The sequence below is a fragment of the Poecilia reticulata genome, chromosome 8 (assembly GCF_904066995.2).
Source record: "Poecilia reticulata chromosome 8, P_reticulata-male-v2, whole genome shotgun sequence".
NCBI classification, from domain to species: domain Eukaryota; kingdom Metazoa; phylum Chordata; class Actinopteri; order Cyprinodontiformes; family Poeciliidae; genus Poecilia; species Poecilia reticulata.
Window position 1 is genome coordinate 346,723 of NC_088837.1, and position 27,170 is coordinate 373,892.

Consider the following 27,170-nt stretch of genomic DNA (forward strand, 5'->3'; position numbering starts at 1 on the left):
TAGTGAATCACTATGAAATCAATAATGAATTCAATAAACTGCAAAGATTAATTCTAATGTTTTCTGTTACAGCAAATTACAAGTGTTTCTTGGTTTTTGCAACTGTGCAAACTGTGTAGAGAGTGAGCTGCTTCATGATGCAAAATATGTCATCAAATAATCAAGAGCAAATTGTTTTTTATTGTATTTCTGACAAAATGCAGATCAGAATAGCATTCAGAAAAAAGTACTTTTTCTTTAATATTCTTTAATATTATCTAATAAAGATAATAAACATATTTGCCTAGAATTATGAATTTGGAACCTATAATGAAGATACAAAAATTGGAAAGGATACAGCATTAAATTAGTGGTATGCATGCTATAAAGAGGAATATAAATAAAAATAATATTCTTATGAGTCTCTCAAGCTGTAAGAATGGAGCCTGACAGCATGACAAGTCATTCTGGAGTTCTAGCCTTTTGGATAACATAGCTCTGTAAAATATTTTCTCAACATTAACTATAACATTACTTGGCCGAAGATGTTGCATCTATACTGATGGAGAGTGTAATATGCTGCTTGTGTGTGAAGAAGAGAGATCTATGATGCTTTTGATCCTTACTGCTGAATACATTTTGTATTTTGACGACTGATGACTGTTTGAACACGGTTAAGCATATAAGATATGAAATGCCTGTTTTCATTTAGTTGAAAATCATAAACTAAATGATGAAAGTCATCATTTAGTTCATTAACTAAATGATTTTCATAATTTAGTTGATGAAAATCCAAAACTCTCAGAGGATTTATTTTTAGATGCAGGTAATTTTAAAGTTGAAAATAGGAAAATAATGTGTGACATGTTCAGCAGGTTATTTCATTTTTACTTTTGAAAAGTTTTAAATAATATGTCATAATACCAACAAAAGCCTGATCTATTACAAGCTTTTGATGTTATTTTTAAAAAGTAACAACAGTTTTAAGGAAAAACAGTTTCTTGCTAACCAGGTTAATGAGAAGCTCTGTTTTAATTCTTATCATATTTCTATAATTGGAATTTTAATATGGTATCTGTAAATTTCATATCTAGTTGTAGTTGTTCATATCTGAGCAACTACAACTTCTACTACTACTGAACATATGTAAAATATTGTTTGGTGTGCACATGTGTTATTTGGGTCAGAGAATCCAATGGAGTCATTTTCTCATTTGCTGGACTTTACTGGGCTGGGGCAGTGATGAGATCTTGCAATCATGTGATGTCAGCACAAAACCAAGGAACACCGAATACTTTTCCAGCCCTTCAGAGTTTGATGCTAGAGCAGTTCTGGATCTGGTCAAAGTTAAGGCCTGCACTGGATCAGTGTGCATGGCATGTATCATTATATGGGGCAGGAGAAGGCTAGAGGACTGTTATTCTTTCATGTCTTTACAGCTTTAGCACAATTTCAACCTTACACAACAACAGAAAGAAAGCTGCCTGGCACACATGGGATGTTTGCCCAGAGGCCTCCCATGTCTTCTCCAAGCTGAGTCAGCACATTCTTACACTGGAAGATGGTGAACTGGAGATACTGGAGAGGTTTGTCATGCTACATCACTGCTACCAATGTGGATGAAGCCAGCCGTTTACATCCACATTGGACACTACAACCTCAGGTCTGCTCCAGGACGTTAGACGTGCTGCCTTTCAGTCAACCCAGAGGCTGACAGGGTCACAGAGAGTTCTGTTGACTGGTGATGGCATAAAGTTGGTGAGGAATGGCATATCTTCTGAAAAGCCAACTTTCCCATAGCCAAGAGCTGCAAACAGCTGACGAAATGTGGCTGCAAATCAGACTGTCAAGGTCTTTGATTCTCGGAGGATTTTACCAATGGTACTTGTACTCATGGACATAAATTGTAAGAATTAGGCAATTTCCTACAATATGTTCTTCCTTAACTTTGTCCAGTCACATTTGGAACTGATGGGTTAATGTGAAAAGCCTATCTAATTCTCTGTTTGATTAGATTAAAAAGCCATTTGTCTAGCTCTATTAATAGCTGAGAAAACACAACATTTGTTTTCAAATTGATCTTGGATGCCATGTCAGTTAAAGTATAATATGCAACTGGTATAGACAAAATTACCTTCAGTTATCATGTTAGTGCAATAAATAAATAAATAAAAACTGAACTGTACAATATTTATGTATTTTCTTCCACCTATTTGACAGTAGTGCTTAGTCATATGAAAGCCACTGAAAAAAGATTGTCTTATTGAATTCTGGTGTGGCCAGTGGTGTGCTTTAAAATATGATCTGTGTAGAATACATGTATCAAATTTCATGCTTGCCTCATGATTTGAGTGACTGTTTCACTCACCTGCTATGTCACTATGAGGAAAGGATCAAATCACTGCAGTAAAGTTTAATGTGATCAGCTCAACAAAAGAAGGATAAACATTTGAGAACAAACAACAGTAAACCTTTCTTTCACTCTTGTAAGCAGTCATCCTGGTGCACCTTCTAGACAAAAAGATTACAGTGGAGAACATCTCTGTGTCAGAAGAGATATCTCACCTTCTGAGTGTGTCTATGTCTGTGTTTTGATATTGTGTGTGTGTGTGTGTGTGTGTGTGTGCGTGCGCGCGTGTGCGTGTGTGTGCATGTGTGTGTGGACAGGGGTGAGTGTGTGTGTCTAAGTGTGTGTGTGTGCGTGTGTGTGTGTATGTGAGCGTGCGTGCGTGCATGTGTGTGTGTGCGTGCATTATCCAATAATCTCTCTCTCATTGCTGTCACCACCTGTCGGCTTGCTGCCATGCCATAATATGTGGATTGCTTCTTTATCTTTTGCATCACCATCATTGTTTTGATTTCTACCAGTGTATGTGTGTTGTATCCATGTGTGTGTGTGCATGCGTGTGTGATATTGCATACAGTAACTCAGGAATGATAGATCACCCACTTAGCAGCAGTGGTGAAGTACGTGAGCAGTGGATTTTATCTTCCTGAGTGTCAAGAGGAAACTCTATCCTTAGACACAAACTGGTGTGCTTCACTGATGCTACGCCCTCTGGCTTCTGACACACATTTCAGCCTGCAAGTCACAGTGATGTACTTCAATTACCAATTAGGAAGTGTGCCCAAATCAAATTGCTGTGAAAAAAAAGCTATGGCACTGTTTCTGAACAATGTGCCTTTAAAAAAATGCATATACTATTCTTTGAGTTAAAGACAGTGTTAATCTTCGGCCAAAATATTAATTAATTTATGTATCTGAATTTTGTTCAACTGTCACTTACTATCCTTCCATCCTCATTTCTTATAATTTTAAATGTAAAGAATACAAACATCCATCACTTATTTATATTGATCATATTATATTTTATGGAATATGTCACAATGTAATCTGTGCCGTGCGGTTCAGTACAAATTGAGATCAATTTGAAGATACTGGTGGAGCTTAGTGAGGACCAGATCATTTATATATATGAAAACTACATTCTCCATGTAAGAAGCAACTACTAAGTGTACTTCTTTTTTAATATGACTTTTTAAATGCAGACTCAACCGAGAAATTGAACTTAAACAATGAACCAGTAGCCTACTACAAATGATATTTTTGAGTTCTTGCATCTAAAATGTTGCTCAATCAATTAATGGCAAGAGACTGATTCACATTTATGCTTTTACTGTAATTTGCTGAGAAAAGACATTGCTGAATTTATGAGACCATCTCCTTAAGGAAAACAGTACATTGAAGAGTTGTAGGATTTACCGTACAGTCTTTCTATACTTTCCATCTTCATGCTGAAAAAAATCTTTCAGTGGCTCATTTGGTCTCAGGGCTGTAAGTTGAGGGAGTCAACATGAACCTCCTTTAGCTCCACCAAAGGACCAATCTGACAGGCATCCAGGGGCCACTTGTTCTCTCCTGTGAGAGAGAAGAAAGCCTATCAACATGTCCTAAATTAGAAAATGAACAGTTTGAACTAATTTAAAAAAAAATAATTTACATTTTTTTACAGTGGTTGCATTTTTTCCACACTGTTTCATTGTTGGCATATATGTATTCTTTGATAACCATAATTCATGTCCAATGCAGTGTTGAAGATTCAGACATAAGGTCAAAAAGCATTCATTGCCCAGCATAGTACCAGAAAACCATCATGATTTTCACAAAATTATTTCCCATTTCACATTACATAAGTGACCCCAGCTACTGAGGTTACACATTGCTACTGCATTTTTAATATTTAGTCACGGTAATTAATCTGTAACCAAACATATTCTGTAGAAAATGTAGCACACATTTTTCGGTGCTGAAGTGTTATAAAATAGGAACAATATATTACGAAATCAATAGGGTATCATGAAACAATGTTTCATATCACTGTTTTTAAACACAAAACGTTCTGATACCCAGGATTACAAACAGCTGATTTAAGTGCAAATGTAAACATTTTCGTAATATTTTGGGTAACACTTTATTTGAAAGGGTGTGAATAAGACTGACATGACACTGTCATAAACATGACATAACACCTGTGTTACGGCCCCCCCCTTTTGTGAGGAGGAGGGGAGTAACCCGACAACCACAAAAACTTGACAGAGTCCAGGTGAATGTTTTAAAAAAGAGGGATTTATTGATAAAAATCCCAGAAGGCTTGTACAAACTGTGGGGGAGAAAGGGACGGTTAGGTGGTGCCAAATCAAAGAAAATAATAAAACAAAACAGGGCCTAACTACCGTCTATGCTAAAGAAAAGAAATAGAAAACAAAAACCCTGCCTACCTAATCTAACAAAAGTTTCCACCAAAACTTTACATGGGTGGCACCCACCTACTTACCTAATGTTTCTAACAGAAAAACACCTACGTGATGACATGTACAGGGTACCCCAAACTTACCTCGCCCTCTAACTCCCACCACAAACCTTCACACCAAGAGCAACAAGACATGCGTCAGGTAAAGTCAGTTCCCGCGAGAGATCTCCGGCTGGGATGCTTATATAAGGCCTCCCTGGATGCTGATTGGGCCTTGGTTGACAAGGTTCAATCAGGGGAGATTGACACCAGCTTTCCTTACTACCTGTGAAGAGACAAACAAAAGAGGGGGGGGGGAAAGAGAAACAAACAGCCTGACAGGCATGTAACACCCCCACCCTTATAAGTCCAAACAAAAATGTTTGGAATGCTCAAGATAAAAAAAAATGCAAGCTCAAAATGCACGTGACAAAGCATCTGCTAACACATTCTCTGACCCCTTTTTATGGCAGATCTTGAGGTTGTACTCCTGAATGATCAAAGCCCACCGCATAAGTCTTTGATTCTGATTGTACATCCTGGAAAGAAAGACAAGTGGGTTATGGTCTGTGAAGACAGTGATGGGTTCCACACTCAAGCCAAGGTAAGCTTCAAAATGCTGTAACGCCAAGAGTAGTGCCAGCGCTTCCTTCTCAATGGTAGAATATCTACTTTGATGAAGATTAAACTTCCTTGAGAAGTAGCTCACAGGATGCTCTATGCCATCTTTATCATCCTGCAGAAGGACAGCTCCTGCCCCAACAGCACTGGCATCTATGTCCAGCTTAAATGGCAAACTGAAATTTGGGGCGGAAAGAACAGGAGAACACGAGAGCAATCCTTTTAGCTGTTCAAAAGCATACTGACATTCATCAGACCAAGTAAAAGGTTTAGAAGGGCTGGTCAAAGTTGTTAAAGGAGCAGCTACGGTGGAAAAGTTTTTACAAAAGCGACGGTAGAATCCTGCCATCCCCAGGAATCGACGGAGCTCCCTTCTGCTTGAAGGAACCGGAAAGTCAGAAATGACTTTAACTTTTGCATCCACAGGACACACTTTTCCTCCACCAACTTGTTGGCCAAGATAGAGAATGGTACCTTTACCAAACTCACACTTTGAAAGGTTGAGTGTTAGTGAGGCAGTTGAAAGACGTTTGAAGACCTCAAGCAAAGCTGCCAGATGGTTAGGCCAGTCATTTGAGTATACAACTATGTCGTCTAGATATACTCTGCAGTTTGGCACATCTCCCAGTACTTTATTCACAAGCCTTTGAAACGTAGCCGGAGCATTACATAGCCCAAAAGGCATCACTGTGTACTGGAGAAAACAGTCTGGTGTGACAAAAGCTGAGACGTCAGAGGCCTGTTTTGTTAGAGGTACTTGCCAATACCCTTTCAGCATGTCAAGTTTAGTGACAAATTTTGCTGGTCCAATTTCATCAATACAGTCTTCAATGAGAGGCAACGGGTGTGCATCAAGGACTGTTACAGCATTCACCTTACGAAAGTCTGTGCAGAACCTTGGACTTCCATCAGACTTCATGTCTAATAGACACGGAGAACTCCATGGGCTGCAACTCTGAATGGCAAGTCCATTTTTAACAAGGTACTCTACCTCCTTTTTCATAACCTCCCTCTTTGTGGGATTGACACGGTATGCCCTCTGCTTTATAGGTGCAGGATTGGCAAGAACAATGTCATGAGACACCACATTAGTCTTGGTAGGAACATCCCCAAACAGACATTGGAAGTCTGATATGAGTTTTGTAATGTCCTCCACTTGGTCATCTGATAAATGTGCCAGATAGTCCGGCAGGTTTGCCAGTATTTCACCATTACTAAGCCTTGCAACTTGTGGTGGATCTTTACGCATTACCATATCCTCCTCAGCCAACTTTGAAACACATGTTACAGGGGAAATGGCTTCAACCTGACTCTGGGTTGCTTGGTCAGTCCCCCTTGAATGATATAGTTTCATCATATTGACATGACAAAACCTGGTCTTACGGCGACGATCTGGGGTTTGAATAATGTAGTTCGTTTCACCAAGTTTCTTTTCTACCACATATGGTCCAGAGAACTTAGTTTCCAAAGAAGAGCCAGGGATGGGTAGCAAGATCAAAACCTTATCACCAGGGTGAAATTCACGAGTGACTGCTTTCCGGTCATAATGTTGTTTCATTTTGACCTGCTTTGAAGCCAAGACATTTTGCGCAAGAGCACAAGCTGCCTGAAGTCGCTCTCTCATCTTTGAAACATACTCTGGAATACTTTTTACAGAGTGAGAGGGTGAGATTAGCTTGTCTTTAAGGACATTTAAAGGTCCCCTAACCTCATGTCCAAACACAAGTCCAGCAGGACTACAACCTAAAGTGTCTTGCACTGTTCCACGCACGGCAAACAACAGAAATGGGATACCTTCATCCCAGTCCCTCTCTGTATCCATACAGTATTTTCTCAGCATTGCTTTTAATGTCTGGTGAAACCTTTCAAGGGCGCCTTGGCTTTCAGGGTGGTAAGAGCTTGAAGTTACATGCTCCACACCCAGCTGTTTTAGTGCCTGGGCAAAGGTCCTAGACATAAAGTTTGTGCCCTGATCAGTTTGGACAACCTTGGGAAGACCAAATATTGAGAAAAACTTTACCAGAGCTTTGGTAACCATGGGAGCTGTGATCCTCCGCAGGGGCACGGCCTCAGGAAACCTGGTTGAAGCACACATCATTGTCAAGATGAATTGGTTTCCACTTCTTGACTTTGGCAAAGGCCCCACACAATCCACAATCACTCTTCCAAATGGTTCACCCATGACTGGAATTGGGCACAACGGAGCAGGAGGTATAATCTGGTTTGGCTTGCCTGCAACTTGGCAAACATGGCAAGTACGACAATAAAGTGAAACATCAGACTTGAGACCTGGCCAAAAGAAGTGTTTGAGAACATTGTTATAAGTTTTATTTATACCCAAATGCCCCGACAGTGGATGATCATGTGCTAATGCTAGCACCTGCATGCGGTACCTCATTGGCACAACCACCTGATAAATAGTACTCCAGTCCTCCAAGATTTCACCAGCCCAGCGTCGCAACAGAAGACCATCATCAAACACATATGCCACCTTCTTTCCCTGGGCTTCCTCCTGGGTAAGAACAGAAGAATGACATTTCAACAGAGTCATGTCCTGTTTTTGAGCAGCAATGAATTCCTCTCTGGAAGCAGGTAACTTCATCATATCTGGACCTGGAAGAGGAGATACATTTTCAGACTTGTTAAGTTCAGTCTCTGATCCAGCAGCTTGAGTCTGCTCTGCAGCAAGAAAAGAGTCAGACAAATCAAGACTGTATTTCTTTGACTGGGCCCGCGTGACCACACAAGCAGGGAAAACGTTAGGCACTGGTTCAAAGTCCACGCTTGTGTCAGGTCTGTCCAACACCTCAGGCACAGGTAATACCTTTCCACCAGCCAAGTCATTCCCCAGAATGAGATCAATCCCCCTTATGGGCAAGGTGGGAAGGACAGCAACCCTGCAAAAACCACTCACAAGAGTCGAGTTAAGGTGGATATTATGCAGTGGTGCAGATACAAAAGTCATTCCAATACCTTGGACAACCACTTTGGACTGACAAGATGACATGACGGGTAAAGACAGAATACCCTCCCGAATGATTGTCTGGGAACCGCCTGTGTCCCTCAGTATTTTGACTTGTCGGCCATCCTTTGGATCCCCTGTCAAGGAAACAAGACCCTGGGTAACAAAGGGTATGAAACAGGGATCTAGTTCATCCTCATGTTTAGCAGTCTGTTTGCTGGAGTGTGACACATTTTTAAGCAACCCAACACCTTTTGTCTGTGCTGCCAAAGCCTTGCTCTTTAATGAAAGGCAGTCAGCAATGACATGGCCTTTTTTATGGCAGTAAAAGCACTCCCTTACATCACGTGGAGAAAGTGGTGGTTGCTTAGCCTTAGCTTCTGACTGAGTGGGGTCAGGTTTTTGTTGACGAATGTTCAAAACTTTATCTGCACGAGGTACAGACACAAATACATTCTTGTGGGTCAACATAAACTCATCAGCGACAATAGCTGCTTTAGACAAAGAGGCCACCTTTTGTTCATTCAAGAAAACCACCAGTCTTTCAGGCAACATGTTCTTGAAGTCTTCCAACAGAATTAGTTGGCGAAGGGATTCAAAGTTACCTTTAACCTCACTTGCAGCACACCATTTATCAAAAGTAGTCCCTTCTCACGTGCAAACTCCACATAGGTCTGGCCATTAGACCTCTTTTGGTTCCGGAATTTTTGCCTGTAAGCTTCAGGTACAAGTTCATAAGCACGCAAGATTGACTTTTTCAGCACATCATATTTCATGCCGTCTTCTGTTGACAGTGATGAAACAACCTCCTGTGCTTTACCTATGAGCTTGCACTGCAAAAGCACAGCCCACATCTCCTTTGGCCACTCTAGTGCCACAGCAATCCTCTCAAATGCATTGAAGTAAGAGTCCACTTCTGACTCCCTAAACACAGGCACCAAAGCAATATTCTTGCTGACATCAAACTTGTTTTTATCTGACACCACCTGTGGACAATCAGAGTTCACAGATGAACGAGGTGGTGAGTTTCCACGTGAAAGCCTCATAGCTTCTACCTCAAGCTGTTTCAATTTAATCTCCTTTTCGGCTTCAATTTCCAACTTGCGCATTTCAAGTTTGAAATCAAACTCAGCTTTTCTTACCAACTCCCTCTCCTGTGCCTCCAACTGTAGGCGAGCCAGCCGAACCTTGAGTCTGACATTACCACTGGAGCCACTGAGCTCTGGTGACACCGGATCGAACCGTGGTAAAGTCGCAGGGGGCGCCTGTGGCTCTGCCAACCCCTTTGGGGGAGTTTCCATTACAGCAACTCCGTCTTTCGAAGGAGGGAGTCCTAGATCAACAGAAGGAACAGCACAAACATCTACATCCATTTTACTTGAGTCTGCTAGGACTTTAATCTCAATCAGTTTTTGAACAACAATGCTTTTAATTTCAGCTTTTGAAAAGTGTTTTTTCACTGAAATGTCAAAATGTTCAGCCAGACACAACAAGTCGTCCTTACGACACAGTTCCAGCTGTTCATGGCTAGGAGCCTGTACGAATTCCTCTAAGCTGAAGCTCATTTCTAAACAGACACAAGGATCTCTCAAATTATTGTGGATGTCTACAGCTCAGGGAAAATGGTGATCCCGGACGAGCCCCCACTTGTTACGGCCCCCCCTTTTGTGAGGAGGAGGGGAGTAACCCGACAACCACAAAAACTTGACAGAGTCCAGGTGAATGTTTTAAAAAAGAGGGATTTATTGATAAAAATCCCAGAAGGCTTGTACAAACTGTGGGGGAGAAAGGGACGGTTAGGTGGTGCCAAATCAAAGAAAATAATAAAACAAAACAGGGCCTAACTACCATCTATGCTAAAGAAAAGAAATAGAAAACAAAAACCCTGCCTACCTAATCTAACAAAAGTTTCCACCAAAACTTTACATGGGTGGCACCCACCTACTTACCTAATGTTTCTAACAGAAAAACACCTACGTGATGACATGTACAGGGTACCCCAAACTTACCTCGCCCTCTAACTCCCACCACAAACCTTCACACCAAGAGCAACAAGACATGCGTCAGGTAAAGTCAGTTCCCGCGAGAGATCTCCGGCTGGGATGCTTATATAAGGCCTCCCTGGATGCTGATTGGGCCTTGGTTGACAAGGATCAATCAGGGGAGATTGACACCAGCTTTCCTTACTACCTGTGAAGAGACAAACAAAAGAGGGGGAGGGGAAAGAGAAACAAACAGCCTGACAGGCATGTAACACCTGTCATGACCATGAATAAGTCTTCATGAATTTATGACTGTTGTCATAAAGTGTCATTCTGTAAATCATGACACCTTTAATACAAAGTTGACCTTATTCAAAATGTCTTCATTATGACAACTTTACATTAATTTAGACAAAATGTCTTTGTTATGACAACTTGGCTTTAACCTAGACAGAATTGTCTTTGTTATGACAACTTGACTTTAACCTAGACAAAAATGTCTTTGTTATGACAATTTGACATTAACCAAGAAATCATGATCTGACATAAATTTGTTATAAAAATATTACCGATTAAACTTTAAAAATTAGCTTTATGTGGGTAATTGCTCTGCTATTTTGTTTAGTCTTAAATTTATTAATTTAATTGATCCTAAAGTTTTACAGCAAGATGTCTACGAAGCACTTATGAATTTAGCATTTGAAACATTATTTAAGGCTGTTTTAAGTAGTGCAATACACCATCTCCACCAGTGAGAGGCAGCAGCGCACGAACAGGCGTGCAGTTTGTTGATGAAGAAGAATATATCTGACGTCAGCTAATGACTAAACAGCGTCCACTTGAGTGTAATTTAATCTCAGTACAAATCCAGCTGCACTGTATATTTCTTGTCTGGTGCCCAAATTTTTAGTAATAAAAGATCAAATTTAACACTGAATTTCCACTGTCAGACACATATTCATACATTATTAATATTGTCGTAGTCCTAATCCAACGTGTACTTACTCAAAATAGGTTATAAACAGCACACATTAACTCTGGGGATTTTTATTGTATCTAATTCGTGAGCAGCTAACTCACTGGCCATCAGTTGTTTCAATATTAACAAGTTTTTTTTTCACCCTGAAGAACTATCAGAGGAACTATCCTTTATATATTGCCCACCTGTTTTTCTAAGCCGTTGCAGACTCCTAGTGTGTGAGAGGGATCAGGTTTATATAGAGGATGCTGAGGATCAGACAGGGGTCATTGCTCAAACAGCAGTCATCCAGGGGTCAAACATGCATATGCCACGTGTTTGACAGGAACAGCTCAAAAAGAGGGAAGCATTTCCAATGTACCATGAATGTTTTAGTAAAACACAAAAATAGGATCAATGCTGGTACCTAATTATTTATTAATTATTTTTTTAGTACCTAACATTTTTGTATTTAACAGTGATGTTATTTGTTTGTGAAAATGTCACCCCACATTTTAAAAAAGTTGCTAATCTGCGCTAATCTGATCTTGCTCCATTCTCTAACTGTGCCACACAACATTATTCAGAGGGCCACAATCAGCAGTACTTTGGATACCACTGCTTTGTAGGATCTGCAATACTAACATAAGAGGCTGATTTTACATGAATAAATGCGGATGACATGCAACAAAATTATACTACACCTCACCAGTTGGTATTTTGAGCAGACAGGTCAACTCCCACCATCTCTGGGTCTTTTAATGGTAAACCCTCTCCTACATTTGAAAAGTGTGCGACCTCTACTGGTTGGAAGAGAAACCACATTTCAAGAGTAAATATGATAGTCAAGTTAGACATTAATGCATGTTAGTATTGTGGTTAAAACAGGGATTTTATCCATACATGCAACCATTTTATAACCATAAATCAGTTGTTTGATTTATCAGGCGTATTAAGTAATTTTAAAGTAAATCAGAACCAGGAAGGTACTAGTTTATTCCAGTGATGTGTTGCCACCATTCAGAAGAAAGAATACAATCACTGTGTTAGACTAGCAGTTAAGTGGTCTAACATTGCAGGCAGAGGGCAGCTTGCAATGATTTTTAATGATTTTTTGCTGATAATCTTTCATAAACCAAATGAACAGTAGGCACTGAGCATGAAAGGTAAAAACTACTTCAAATGTGTTTGACTAAATCGAAACTGAACCTTTGAACCTTTTCCTGACTATGATTTAGCAAGTTTCTTCTGATGGCCTGACGTCAGCCTTTGACTGAAATTGGCAGCATCCAGGGCTCAGGATGGGTGGAAGTAAGTCATGTTTCATTGGACTGCAAGCCATACATTTATTATTAGTACTGAAACATTCCACTTGCACTGAAACATTCCACTTGGACTGCATGTTTAACCTAGTCAGATAATGGCAAGGGTTTGGCAAATAACCTGCAATAAAGAATACAAATGAAAACCATCTAACAAAACCACGTTAGAGAAGAGAGGCTTTTATTGTTTTTGCTTGTGTTTATCTTTTTAGCATTGTTAAAGGAAAATAAAAAGAAATACAGTTACATGTTCTCTTAGCTTTTTTGTCTCAAATACCTTTTGGCCTTTTTTAAAATTAATTTGTTCAGAGTGAAAAAATGTATATGAATTCTCAGCCTTTTACTATCAGCTTTCATAAATTCTGATGTATATGTATGCAACCAGGTCATCTAAGACAACTTACAAAAACATCTGAAGTGTGTCATCTTTAAGACACACCTAGGACTGGCCCCAGGGAAGACCTCTATCTTCATTATTTACAGAGGTAAATGAAGCATGAAGCACACGGCATGAACTTTGTTGCAATACTATCAATCTGAGTTGGGTAAGAACTTTGCTGCAGCATCTGGCATCACATGAAAGTTTTCCAGAGAAGTTTTGAAAAAAAAAAAAGAATCCCACCAGCTCAACTCGGAAGCAACGAAAGGCTGGACTTTCTTTTGAAAGATTTTGACATTCATATTTTGACAATACAAGATGAAAGAAAGTTTATTTACAATGTCTTACATATGTATTCTTAAAACTTAATTATTTCATATTTTGTTAAGGTCGTAAAGAAGTTTAAGACAAAGATATAGTAGAATACAACAACCCAGACCGTGCACATCCTACACAGCTATGTTCAAACTCAATGGTGTCAGCATGACACAGCCATTTACCACCAACAAGTGGATGTCAAGCAAAATTGACAGGAGAATGGAGAATGTCAATCAGTAAACCAACCAACAGGTCCATGGTAACTGGGTGAGCTTTGGAGATCCATAGAATTAGTTAGAACAGGACAACTTTTAGCAAAATTAAACTTTTTGTCCAGAATCCAAAACATTATGTGTTTATCACTCTGAATACACCATCCCCACTGTTAAATACGGAGGTGGCAGCATCATGCTCTGGGTGTTTCTCTTCAACGGGGTCAGGGAAGTCTGAAAAAGACTGGAGACCGGGGTGGAGCTTCAGCTTCAGGATAAACACCCTAAACATAAACCAGGCTACAATAGAATGGCTTAAAACAAACCACATTAATGTGCTAGAATGGCCCAGTCAAAGTCCAAACCTAAACCCAATCCAGAATCTGTGGCAAAATCTGAAAACTGCTGTTCACAAACTTTCCATCTAATCTGATTGAGTTTGAGCTGCTTTACACAGTCTGGGTTGTTTAAGAAGAATGGAAAAAATACTCAGTCACTAGATGCACAAAGCTGGTAGAGGCGAACCCTAAAGACTAGCAGCTGTTATGCAGTAAAAGGTGGTTCCACAAAGTGTAAACTCAGGGGGGCCAAATACTCTGTACTTTTAAGTGCTTAATTTGTAAAACAATAGTAAATACTTTTATAAGCCACTGTAAATGGATATTCCTAAAAGCAGCTTCAGTCGGACAGAATGAGATGTCAATGTCAATGTCAAATTTATTTATATAGCACTTTAAAACAGGTATAAAACTGCACCAAAGTACTGTACAAGAACGACAACACAAATGACAAAACAGAGCACCAAACAATATATCAATTAAATGCCAAAGAGTAAAAATTAGTTTTAAGAAGCGATTTAAAATGATCCAGACTGTGGGTAGATCTAATCTGGAAAGGTAAGTTATTCCATAAAACAGGAGCAGCAACAGAAAAAGCTCGATCTCCTTTCCTCTTAAGTCGAGTCCGAGGAACTGTCAGTAATTAATTATTTGATCGTAGGGTGAGATGTGAAAACTAAAGCTCCTCATGTAGTCCAATTCAATATCACCAATTGAATGACAACATTAAATCTTCACTCAGCACAATACAAGCTGAGCTGAGTATGAAGAAGAAGCAAACTTTGGAGTAAATTATGAAGAGAAAGGACACTGCTTAATCAAGAGGGATTTTAGATTTTGACTGAGCAACATGAATGTTTTTGTTGCTGTTAGCTCTTTTCCTTTCTTCTTCAGTTCAGTATCATCTCCAGGGTTGGTTACCTGATGACTGTTGCCTTTGCAGATGTTAGTCATTTAGATTGCTGTTGCTGCTTAGTGTTGTGCACTGATAGATTCCTCACGGATAAAACGTAGACTGTGCTGCATACACAAGAAGTCCTGGGATTTTATACTGTAGAGCTTTTAAAGCAAGTAATTAAAGCAGTGCTACACAGAAGGGAAATCAACAAAGAGCACGCCATGCATACATTATGAAAAGCAGTGACCAATACACACACCAAACATGGGTTGCTTTAATTGTTTGTGTACAAAGGACCTCTCACAGCACAGAATATTAGAGAGCCAGAGAACTTTGATGCCATAACAACTAATAAAGGAGATCATCCTTGACTAATATCAACCAGTGATTATGAGTGATAGAGAAAGGATTCTTTGTGGAATCGATTATAAAGTGTACAGCCTTCTACAACTCTACTTTAGGTAAGCATTTATACGCTCCCCCCAAAAGTGGTAAAACATTTATAATAATTATACATACTGTATTTATACATCTCCATTTATGAAGCTAGTTTAACAAAACAGTTTTTTTCTCTTTTTGACAAGTTTAATTATTATCTGCATTGTCTTTCTCTTCAGCTCAAATGTGTGTAAATGTTCTGAGTAATAGTCAATAAATGCTGCTAAGCATCCTAATCAAAGAATCAGGTTTCAGAGTTAATGCAGCTATGTCAGCATTCTCTCTCTCCCTCTCTCTGTCTTTCCATCTATCTCTCTCTCTCTCTCTTTCTTTCTTGGTTGCCGTTTCACTCATGTATTATATTTCAGAACTTTTCAGTAAGCCCTTTACATCTACCACACACACATACATATCTTCTGTCCTTTCCAGGAAAAGTGGAGTAATAGTTGAAGTTATTTGACCTTCCAGCCATATTGTTTAATGTGACAGAAACTTATCAGTTTCCTGAATTTCTGCAGCAGCCATGAGAGACTTAGTCAATGTTTAGAATGCCTGCTGTTTCTTCTGGTCATATGTTTATATTGGCCCTTGTTCAACACAGGATTTCACAAATATGCATACCCAGCAAGCACAAAGTGTAACTGATAGCATGAGGTGTTGGAGGCCCAGCAGATAGTTGGATTCCACTCATGACTTGACATAAGGCAGAACCTGTGAAGTCTGGCCCTTCTCATAGGGCTTTTATGAAACTACAGTAAGTTTCCAGAATATGGATTAAGGGTAAATTATTTTTCATTTGGATTTCAAGAAAACATCGAAATCATTTCCACATTAGCAGAATTGTTTTAGATTACCACCTTGAACAACTACCTTTCTTTCTCTGTTGCATCACTAATAAGACATAAGACTGGTTCCACTGTGATTTTCATGCTCTTTTCTGATCAAGGAAGACGACAATGCTGCTATAATTAAAGGCAACAGAATTACTTTCTTGTTGAATGATGGTTGTGAATGAGCCACCAGAGACAATCATTTAGTGCATTCTGAACCATGTCAGGTTTTACTTCAGAGTTTACTCCTGTACAACATACAAATTGGATTATGGGAGCATATCGAATAAATGTGTTTCTTTTTTTATAACTTAAACTTTTAATCATTTTCCACTTATGAGCAGTTTCAAAACACAAACACAAATTTAAACATTAACCTATCTAGTTGGTGCAGGGTGATTTACATAAATTTCAGTATATTGTACATGAAGTTTTATAGTAATAGTATGGCACTGGTATACACTCTTAAAAGTGTATTTGGGCTGAAGTTCATCTTATGGACTAATTTGCATTAATTTCACTTAATTCTTTTGCTTTTGCTATGGCAACTTACTTTTTTGTGTTCATTTAACTCAGAACTTACAAATCTTTAACCTAAAGGAACTTTTCACTTTGACTTTACTTAAAACAGCTGAGTTCAATGCCAGTTTCGTATCTTATGTCTGACCAACTCAATTTATTATGATCATCCAACTCAATTCATCAAGTCCTTCCATCTCAATTTGCCAATTTGCTAAGTTTTATAACTTAATTCATAATGGGGTTTAACATGACAAATTTAAGTCACTCTTACTCAAATCATTTATTTTCTTCTAATAAACATTTAAAATATCTTTGACGCAATTCTACAGAAAGTCAACTCAAACTTTTAAGTAGTTCCAAACTAAATATTTTGGGCTGCAAACTTCTGAGTTTGCAACCCAAAAAAAAGTTACAAATCTTTTCCTTAAAGGACCTTTTTACTTTGACTTTACTTGAAATAATTAAGTTCAATACCATATGTCTATCCCACGTCTGACACCATGACTCAAACTTACCAGGGACAGATTCTGTCCACCCGCTTCGGATGTTATTATCCCATAGAATGGCGATTATCAGTGGTTATCAGCCCCATTGAATGGCCTCAGTTGGTCCTTGCTCTGCCTGCTAGCAGGCTGTTATCAACCATTCTATCGGTGATAGCCGTTTGTTGCTAATAGAACCTTTTTCTTTTTTTTTTTTTTTTTACCTTTTTTTAAAAACCTTTATTTATAATTTATCTGCGAATTTGAACAGGATATTAAGAATTTAATAAAAATACAAAAGCCAAACATATCCGTCATAAGATTTTAATTATGTATTTAAAAACAACACTGATAATCGCCATTCTATGGGATGATAACATCCGAAGCGGGTGCTCTGCCTGCTAGCAGGCTCAGTAGGTTGTTATCAACCATTCGTATCGGTAATCACAGCAGCTTGTGGCCGATAGAACCTTTTTTTATTTATTTTTTTTTAGCTTTTTTTAAAAAAAAACCTTTATTTACAATTTATGTGCTAGTTTGAACAGGATATTAAGAATATTTACTACAAATACATGTCAGACGCATCGGTCATAATTCGGTATTTAAAAATAAGCAAAGTATAAAACCGGAGGGTTTTTGTTGTGGTTGTAACTTGATTTAAAAGCCTTTTTTTAAATTTACCAACTATTTTTGAGTACGATATCAATGATTTACTCCAAATAAATTTAAGAAAAAATTCAGATGTATTTTCTTTTGTGATTGCATGCCAAACAGTTCTGTAAACGTTTTAATATTTTTGATTGAAATAATTAAAATAAGGACGGATCCCGCAAAAACCCAAGAAGAAGAATAAGCTGACATCATCATATGCGACACTTACACTCCGGTGAGTAGAAACCTGCACCTGTCAAAATGTTTTTGTACTCTAAAACCAAAACTAACTCCAAAGTGTCACGTTATAAAGTTACTGATGGTAGTTTTAGGACTTAATGGCAGTAGGACTGTGATGCGAATGGTTGAAGACACGTTTGTAACATTTTTTTAGCTGGAAAATATGCGGTGGAAGCTAGCTAAATGAGCCTGTTGGAGGCTAATTGTACCTGTACACTGTACCTGTTCTTAATACGTTTAATTAGCCATGATAGAGTCACATAATAGTGTTTATAGTCATGCTTGTTGTTGCCACTTTGTAAAATTGAAGGGTTGCTAAAAACATCAGTGCCCCTAGGCTGTGATGATCTTTAAAGTTTTGTTTATGAACCCTGTCTGAATACACTGATTGCAGCTAAGTCATTTACTTGAAATAAAAACAAACTTGCATCAGTACAGGCACATTTCTTTCCCCCTGTCTATGTTATTTATTGCTGTTACAAGCCAGATGAAGAGAAGTAAAGAGCTGAGAACCTGATCTTTGAACAGACAGAGACCATAGGCCAGGAGCAGTCTGGGATGCTTACTGAGGAGCATCCAATGATGATACCAGAGAACCAGGAAGATACTGTGATACTGCTTGATCTGGTTCCTGTTTCTCCTCCTGTTGTCCCATCCTCTCAGTCTTTTCAGAAGAAGAAGACACAGAAGCATCTCTCCAGCTGCCTCTCCTCCCACTTCGTCATCTGCATTCATGTCACCTGCTGACCATGCCGTCTTCTTAAGTCAGGGTGGCGTAGGTTTTGTTTTCTTTACATTCATCCATTTTCTTACACCCTTGTCCCTAGTGTGGTCAGGAGGGTTGCTCTCCCGACCACACCCAGGACAGGTTGCCAGTCTGTCGCAGGGCAACACAGAAACAGCCAAGACACACAACCATGCACACACACACACACACACACACACACACACACACACACACACACACACACACACACATACACACACACACACACGCTCACACCTAGGGAGAATTTAGAGAAACCAATTAACCTGATAGTCATGTTTCTAGACTGTGGGAGGAAGCCGGAGAACCCGGAAAGAACCCACCATGCATAGGGAGAACATGCAAACTCCATGCAGAAAGACCCTGGGCTGGGAATTGAACCCACAAGAAAACTGAACTCGCGACTTAAGGAGTCCAGCCCTAAAATGTCAAAATTCTCACAGAAACAGAAAACCTATCGAGACCCTTTATAAGCAAAGACAACTTGTTTTGGGCTTAGTTTCCATTTCTGTGGCCATTGTAAAGTGGTTAAAATGAATGTTAAACTAATTTAAGAAAATGTGTTAAGTTTAGAAGGATTATAAAATATGACAGTCTCCACACTAGTTTTCAGTTTTCAAGTGTACACGCTTTGACTTTGTTTATTATTATTTTTTTATTGTTTTTTTCCTTTTCTTGTTATTTAGGTTGGTGGAAATGTAGTACGGGCTGCACAGTGGCGCAGTTGGTAGAGCTGTTGCCTTGCAGCAAGAAGGTTCTGGGTTCGATTCTCGGCCTGGGGTCTTTCTGCATGGAGTTTGCATGTTCTCCCTGTGCATGCGTGGGATTTCTCCGGGTACTCCGGTTTCCTCCCACAGTCCACAGTCCTCTCCAAATTGCCCCTAGGTATGAGTGTGTGTGTGCATGGTTGTGTGTCCTGTGTGTCTCTGTGTTGCCCTACGACAGACTGGCGACCTGTCCAGGGTGTACCCCGCCTCTCGCCCGAAACGTTAGCTGGAGATAGGCACCAGCAACCCTCCCGACCCCATTAAGGGACAAGGGTGCAAGAAAATGGATGGATGGATGCAAATGTAGTACACAAAATCAATCCCTGGGCGTAGAACTAATGCGGTAAGTCAAAAAATTTAACTAATCCACCCTGTGACAGTATATCCTCACTCCAGTCAAACATGCCAAGGTACACTGAGAGACATTGCCAATCGTGAAGATGAGTAGGTGGTGGGGGAGCGGTGATAAGTGGGGCGGTGGTCTGCAAAAAATAAGCACAATTAAAGCCACAAAGTTTACTCATAAACTTTGTGGCTTTAATTACTGACCTAATTAAAGCCACAATTAGAAACTTGGAGAAAATTACCAAGTTTCTCCGATAGTATTTTTCCACCATTTTTTTTTTTTTTTTTGCAAATACATTAGGACAAACAATATCCAGTTCCCTTTCCGAGGAGTACCACCAAATGCAGTTTGTTTGAACAATAAAAACCTTTTTTTTTTCTTGTAAAAAAAATATATATTTGTCTTTATTTTTTTATGAGGACAAAAACGGGCATTACAACAGGAATCAGTAGTACTTATACCACATAAGTCACAAGATCTTTGGGTGAAACAAATTCATACAAAAAAAGTCAGCATTTGCACAGAAATATAGAGATAGAACTCCAAATATTGTAATTAGTCCGTTTATCAGCAAAGGAATGCTGATTTTGATATTTGGACTTTTTAAAGGTGATTCAACACTTATTGTTTAACGCTGTGCCTTTTATAATTCACATAAGCTGGAAATTAAAGCTTAAACTGTCACATTTTTCTGTTTTGATTTTTAGACTTTTCTAAAACTGAAGCACTACGAGAGATTTTCATTGTTTGTGTAATGGTAAAAATTACTGTGCAGTCAGTTTATCATTTAACACTTAAGTCAAGATAATATTGTATCTTTGGGACACAACAAGATGTAAGTACTAGCTGGCATTTGGGTGGATGTAGGCAGAGAAAATACTTTGGCTACATTACCTCCTTTTAAAGTCAGGTACACAACTTAGAAAGAGAGATTTGTGAACTTTACTGCACAAAAAATCCACATCCTGATTTTATTGTTGTTCTTTTCTAGCGGAAAAATCTGGGATGATACCTGGGAACCTGCAAGTAAATCCTCTCATGTTGCTGTCCCCCTAGTGCCACTTCCTTCAGACAGCGAACAAGCCCTTCCATGATGTTACTTTTTCTTTTTTGTATTACAAAATATTAATTTCTTTTTTTGACCATTTTACGAAGTTTTATGTGTAATATTGTTTTAGGCCATTCACTGAAATGAATGTTATCGTTGTAATATAGTAGTTATGTAAGCTTATGTTGGGCTGTTTACTGACACATTTTTGTCAAGTTCTGTAAAAGACTTAGTGAGGCTGATTGAGTCACTGCATCAGTCAGGTATTGTGCCTGTATTAAGTCTTGAAATTTAGAACACAATGGTTTGTAGATTTTGTTCAGTAAATATGACCTAAAGTCTTAAAAACTTAAAACATGGTATTGTACACATTTCTTTTTGAGTGTTTTAAATATTGATGTGGATGTACAAAGTAAAGTCTATAATAACAAAATAAGCACAACTTGATTTCAATATAAATAATTGGAAGTGTTTTTTATCTCAAAGCTATAATTTTAATATCTTTTTTGTGTCATGGATTTTGTCAATCAAGAGTGTATTTGCAAAATGCTATAATAAAATTGCTTTCAAATGCAGTACATTTATTTTTAAACACAGCAACTTTAAGTGAAGTTATTGATGAAGAGCATGATAAAAATACATTGTAATGTCCAGATCAACTGACTGTATTAGAACAGCACATTTTAATAAGCCTATGTCACAAATGCCATACAGAATTTTGAACAACACACAAAAATATAAATTTGCATATATATAGAGAGAGAGTTGGGTCGGACTCTCCGGTTCAGTGCTCAACTGGTTTGAATCTTACCTGAAGAACAGTGATTTCTTTGTTTCAATCGGAAACTTCTCATCAGAGAGGTCAAAGGTCACATGTGGGGTACCCCAAGGTTTAATCCTAGGACCCCTTCTTTTCAATATTTATATGCTCCCACTGGCTAAGGTTATAACAGGAAATAGGATTAGCTACCACAATTATGCGGATGATACACAGGTCTACATCACGATGTCACCAGGTGACTCTGAACCCATCCAATCACTGAATAGATGCTTAGAGCATATCAATGTGTGGATGTGCCAAAACTTTCTCCAGCTGAACAGAAACAAAACTGAAATAATTATCTTTGGACCTAAAGGGGAGCGAACCACAATCAATGCACAGCTTCAGTTATTACAACTGAAAACCAGCGATCAGCCCGAAACCTGGGAGTAGTGATGAACTCTAACCTGACCTTCAAAGCCACATTAAGACAGTCACAAAGTCGGTCTTCTATCACCTGAAGAACATCTCCAGGATTAGAGGACTTATGTCTAAGCGAGATCTAAAGAAACTCATCAATGCGCTTATCTTTAGCCGCATTGATTACTGCAACAGCGTCTTCACAGGTCTGACTAACAAATCAATCAAACAGCTGCAGCTGATCCAGAAGCTGCTGCTGCTGTTCTGACTAAAACCAGGAAGATAGAAAACATAACACCAGTTTTAAAGTCCCTACACTGGCTCCCTGTAGCTCAAAGAATAGATTTTAAAATACTGATGTTAGTTTATAAATCACTAAACGGTTTAGCAGCACAATACATTAAAGATCTGTTATTGCTGTATCAACCGTCTAGACCCCTCAGATCTTCTGGTTTGGTTCTGCTCTGCATCCCCAGAACCAGAACCAAATGAGGAGAAGCAGCATTCAGCTTCTATGCACCACAAATTTGGAACAAACTTCCAGAAAACTATAAAACAGCTGAAAAAGTTGGTACCTTTAAAGCTCAACTTAAAACCCACCTGTTAAGAGTTGCTTATTTTTAATGTTATCCTTACTTTTTAATTTCTTTTTATTTATCTTTCTTACTGTTTCCTTTTTAATGCTTTCTCAAAATCTCTTTCTATTCCTCAGTGTTTATTCTATGTCACTTGCTGTTTTTATTTTTATTTTAATTATGCGAAGCACTTTGAAATGCCTTGCTGCTGAAATGTGCTATACAAATAAAATTTGATTGATTGATATATAAAGGTAATGTTTCAGACTTGATCTTCCATAATGTATTATCATAAACCACACAAAATATTTTTATAAGCATTCCAGCTCCGCATAGTTAGTTCTAGAAATTATTGTACGGCTGATCGGCGGGAATCTGAAATGGAACGCAGCCATCCTACGGCAGACTGATTAAGAGAAGAAAGGAACACTGTCTGCACGTTGTGGGAGGTGGAGGGTAATAAGGTTTTCAATAAGAGGACAACCTTTTTTATCTGTCGCCAAATAAGAGAAAGGTCAATAATACACTCAGAAATGTTACTTCAAAATGTAGTGAAACTGGTCGTTTGATACAGAAAGAGTCATTATGGGATTCATAAAGACTTTTTGACTGACAAGCTGGTCGTCATTGTAGGCTGGTCAAGTTTGCCCTGTGTATTGTCTTTAAGGCATGACGCAAGATTTAACTGTGTAACACATTCGTTTCCTACATACTTGTAGAACTGTGTGAAGCTATTTGCTATGTGTTTTATTCAATGTAATCAGGATTTACACATAAAAAAATCACTAATCTCAAATTGAGTGGTAGAGATGGCTTCATCTTCAAATGCTTTATGAAAGTACTGGTTTAAAGATGCATTTTCTCTAGAATTGAGCTCTGTAGCCTGACTCTAAATCTGCTCTGGAGGGAAAAGATCGACTTGCCTGATGGTGTCTCAGGCCTCTATGGTTTATTTCATCATTTCATAAGCTTGCAGAGAAAAGGCATAAATAATTCTTTGTTTAGTTGTGTCCATCTAATTGTAGGTGAAATAGAGGTCTACACCTTTTGGTTTGTAAATGCATCCAAATACCGTGTTAATGTTGTACATTTCATTAAGATTATTTCACTAAGTTGGAACCCTTTGTTTTAAAAAAGACGTTATGTCCAAATCTGAAGCATTTCAACTAAATGACACCGACAGCAAGTTTTTCTACCAAACCTTAGTCGGCTTCCTTTTTCACCTGTCAACTGTTGAACATAGACATGTTTAAATAACACCAGGTCTATGTAGGGAATTATAACTAATTTTCATATGTCCTTAAAGAGTATCAAAAAGCTGAACAACTTATTTCTCCTGACAATTTCTTGAAACCACTTATTGTTCGTCCAACATTTTAATATGCTTCATTACTTATTTGTCATGAGCTGATGGATACAGAACATGCCCTGAAGAATCCACTAAATTAGATGCTGTTTTGTTTATAAAATCATGCCTTTATGATTTTTGTATAAATACATGTCATTAAACAAAAACATACCTGAATACCGCATTAAAAAAATCACTTTGACAAGTACTGAAATTTTATTTTACTTATTTCTTTTTAATAAAGACATTGACAGACAAAGTGAACTGCATTCAATTGACCAAGGATACAAAATTGTTCCACCAGTTCACACTTTGTTAGTTATGTTAGTTACTACAGAATCACTGAGACTGCTTAATGTAGTATTGTAGCCATTTAACTGCTTAACATAAGCACAAGTGTTATTATTCCACTTAAAGTAAAAATAGTAAACTATTAAATTAACTACAATTTCTCTTATTACCTAGAAAATACACTAGATGTGCAGAAACATAAGTGAAAAAGAAACACACTCAATGACATGCCTGTGGAAGTAATTACAGCTCTAGTAAGCCCTTTTAGAAAGTACAAAGGCACAAATTAACTATTTAAAAAAAGAATCAACAAGATAAAACACTGCCCATTTGGAAACATGAAAGCAGAAGAACAAATTGTAAGGTGTCTCTTTGTAACTTATGAGCAAACTATATATATATGTATATATATGTCACTGACAAAGATCTCCACTCTCACACCAGTGTAGATCTTTGCAGCAGTACATTCATAAATGATTACAGACTATTTTCAGTCACTACTGAAGTCGTCGCCAAAAGTAACACTCTCTGCTCCTGACAAAGTCTGTAGATTGGGGTGTCCAAAGTGGGTCATAGTGGCCCGGCATCCTGCATGTTTTATTCTCTCCCTGGTGGTAGTAACAACCTTTTCATCTTGTCAATGTTCTTCTTAGGCCTTCTGATGAGCCATCTTTTGATGCAGGTGTGTTAAACCAGGGAGAGAACTAAAACATGCAGGATGCCGGCCCTCCAGGACCAACTTTGGGCTCCCCTGCTGTAGTTAATACTCTGGTTCTTGCAGCTTCATCTGTTGGTGCTGCAGCTCTCTGAGGATGATGCTCTGGAGACCTCTTGGACCTTCGTCAGTTAGGGCACAGGACAAACCTTTAAAGTTGAACATAAATAAAAATAAAAATACAAAATTTAAATGCTTTAACTTTTTGTATGTTTATGCATTACTTAAAAACCTACTTTTAAATTTACCTCCCGATAACAGGCGGGAAACTACTTTACAGTGTCTTCATAGGATGACAGAGATTTCCAATGATGGTTCATCAACAAGGATCCTCTTCCTCTTCCAGTCTCTTTACTGTCATGATGTCATCGATTGACCTTGTTTTTGTCTGACAGAGTCTGAAATACAGTTATGAAAAGGACAAATCAACTCAGTAAAAGTTTAAATTTGTAAGTTCAAGTCAACACCTGGAGTATCTAGTCACATTATCTGTCAGGTATGATGACAGTATAAAACATATTAGTGTATGTTTACTTACCATTGTGTGATTGCTGCCATGGCAATGTTGTGTCACTGGACATGATCTCTTCCAAAGACAGAACTTCTGTGTCTGTATCAGTCTTCAAGTGACCAACATCTTCTAAAGCCAATGCTAAGATGTTTTCTCCTTTCTGATCTTGAGATGAGCCTTGACACAAGCTTTGTGTCCATCTGTGTCTGCACAAACATGCACAAACAACATCAACTGTGTCAAGATGTTTATGCAGTGTGTACCAGCAAGGTTATTCAATGCCTGGTCAGTGTTCCTTACTTACATTTTGTGGGCTTTGCCATGGAAAATTGAGAAAAATTGCTTCATTTTAAGCAGGTGTTGGAGTTCAGGACAGCTTTTTGTTAGTTTTTGAGTTATGTCCACAAATGTTACATCCATGGAAAAAAAGTGATTGTCTGTTGGCCAGCCTTTGTTGAAAAGAACAAGAGTTATGCAAAAGCTCATACCCTATCTAAGAGCACTAAGCAGCACTCAATGTATACACACCGCTAGTTCCAAGCCTCCTCATCCAGTTTGCTGCTGGATCTGTGAGAGATCTCCCTGGCTGCTGACCATTGCCCACCACAAAATCTAGAATGCATAGAATTCAGTCAGGCATGCTGTTATTACAGGCTAAAAGGTTACTGTTATTATACATTTACAATCTGCAGTCTTACATTTTTGGTTGATTTGTGTATACAGTCCACAAATTTTCCTATGTTTTCATCCTTGGCTATGAAAAGGTCCTGAAATATAGCCTGTTCCTCCAATCTGAAAAACAAGCAATAAAATACACTTCATGAGGTGTTAAAGTCCAAAGGTAGTGAACATCACTAACATATAGAAAGAATTGTTATATTGTACACATTTTACAATACCTTGTTGCATTCTTTAAATGGTAATACTTGCAATTTCCATCCACTGAAACTGAAAGCACATCTGGGGTACAAACTTGACACTTGAAGGGATCCTTCCTTAACATTTTAACTTAAGCTTTCTCTTCTTATCAGCCACCATGACTTAAGGAGATGGGATGGTCAGTAGGTGACATGAATGCAGATGTGGCTGATCTTTGGAGGGGATACAGATGACAGACTGTGAGGAGAGGCAGCTGGAGAGATGCTTCTGGGTCTTTTCTTCTTCTGAAAAGACTGAGAGGATGGGACAACAGGAGTTTCTGTGAGAATTTTGACATTTTAGGGCTGGACTCCTTAAGTCGCGAGTTCAGTTTTCTTCTGGGTTCAATTCCCAGCCCAGGGTCTTTCTGCATTTAGTTTGCATGTTCTCCCTGTGCATGCTGGGTTCTTTCTGGGTTCTCCGGCTTCCTACCACAGTCCAGAAACATGACTATCAAGTTAATTGGTTTCTCTAAATTCTCCCTAGGTATGAGTGTGTGTGCATGGTTGTGTGTCCTGGCTGTTTCTGTGTTGCCCTGCGACAGACTGGCAATTCTTCCTGGGTGTACCCCAGCAACCCTCCCGACCACACTAGGGACAAGGGTGTAAGAAAATGGATGAATGTAAAGAAAACAAAACTTACGCCACCCTGACTTAAGAAGACGGCATGGTCAGCAGGTGACATGAATGCAGATGACGAAGTGGGAGGAGAGGCAGCTGAAGATCTCTCCAGCTGCCTCTCCAGAAGAAGAAAAGAAGGTCTTTTCTTCTTCTGAAAAGACTG

At 38.6% G+C, this 27,170-nt stretch overlaps 2 long non-coding RNA genes across 3 annotated transcripts in view; both read right to left on the reverse strand.

The window, feature by feature from the left end:
* LOC145552412 (uncharacterized) overlaps window positions 1-17,244 on the reverse strand; it is a 44,313-nt gene extending 27,069 nt beyond the window's left edge. The window contains exons 1-2 of one of the 2 annotated variants that reach the window (XR_014088450.1): window positions 17,065-17,244; window positions 3,743-3,898 (exon numbers count right to left, since the gene is read on the reverse strand). This is a non-coding gene — a long non-coding RNA (uncharacterized LOC145552412). The remainder of the gene's footprint in view (window positions 1-3,742; window positions 3,899-17,064) is intronic. The other variant, XR_014088449.1, reaches the window with a different exon arrangement.
* Window positions 1-26,529, reverse strand: part of LOC103468219 (uncharacterized) — a 352,500-nt gene extending 325,971 nt beyond the window's left edge. The window contains exon 1 of the long non-coding RNA XR_014088451.1: window positions 26,369-26,529. This is a non-coding gene — a long non-coding RNA (uncharacterized LOC103468219). The remainder of the gene's footprint in view (window positions 1-26,368) is intronic.
* Between the last annotated feature and the right edge of the window lie 641 nt (window positions 26,530-27,170).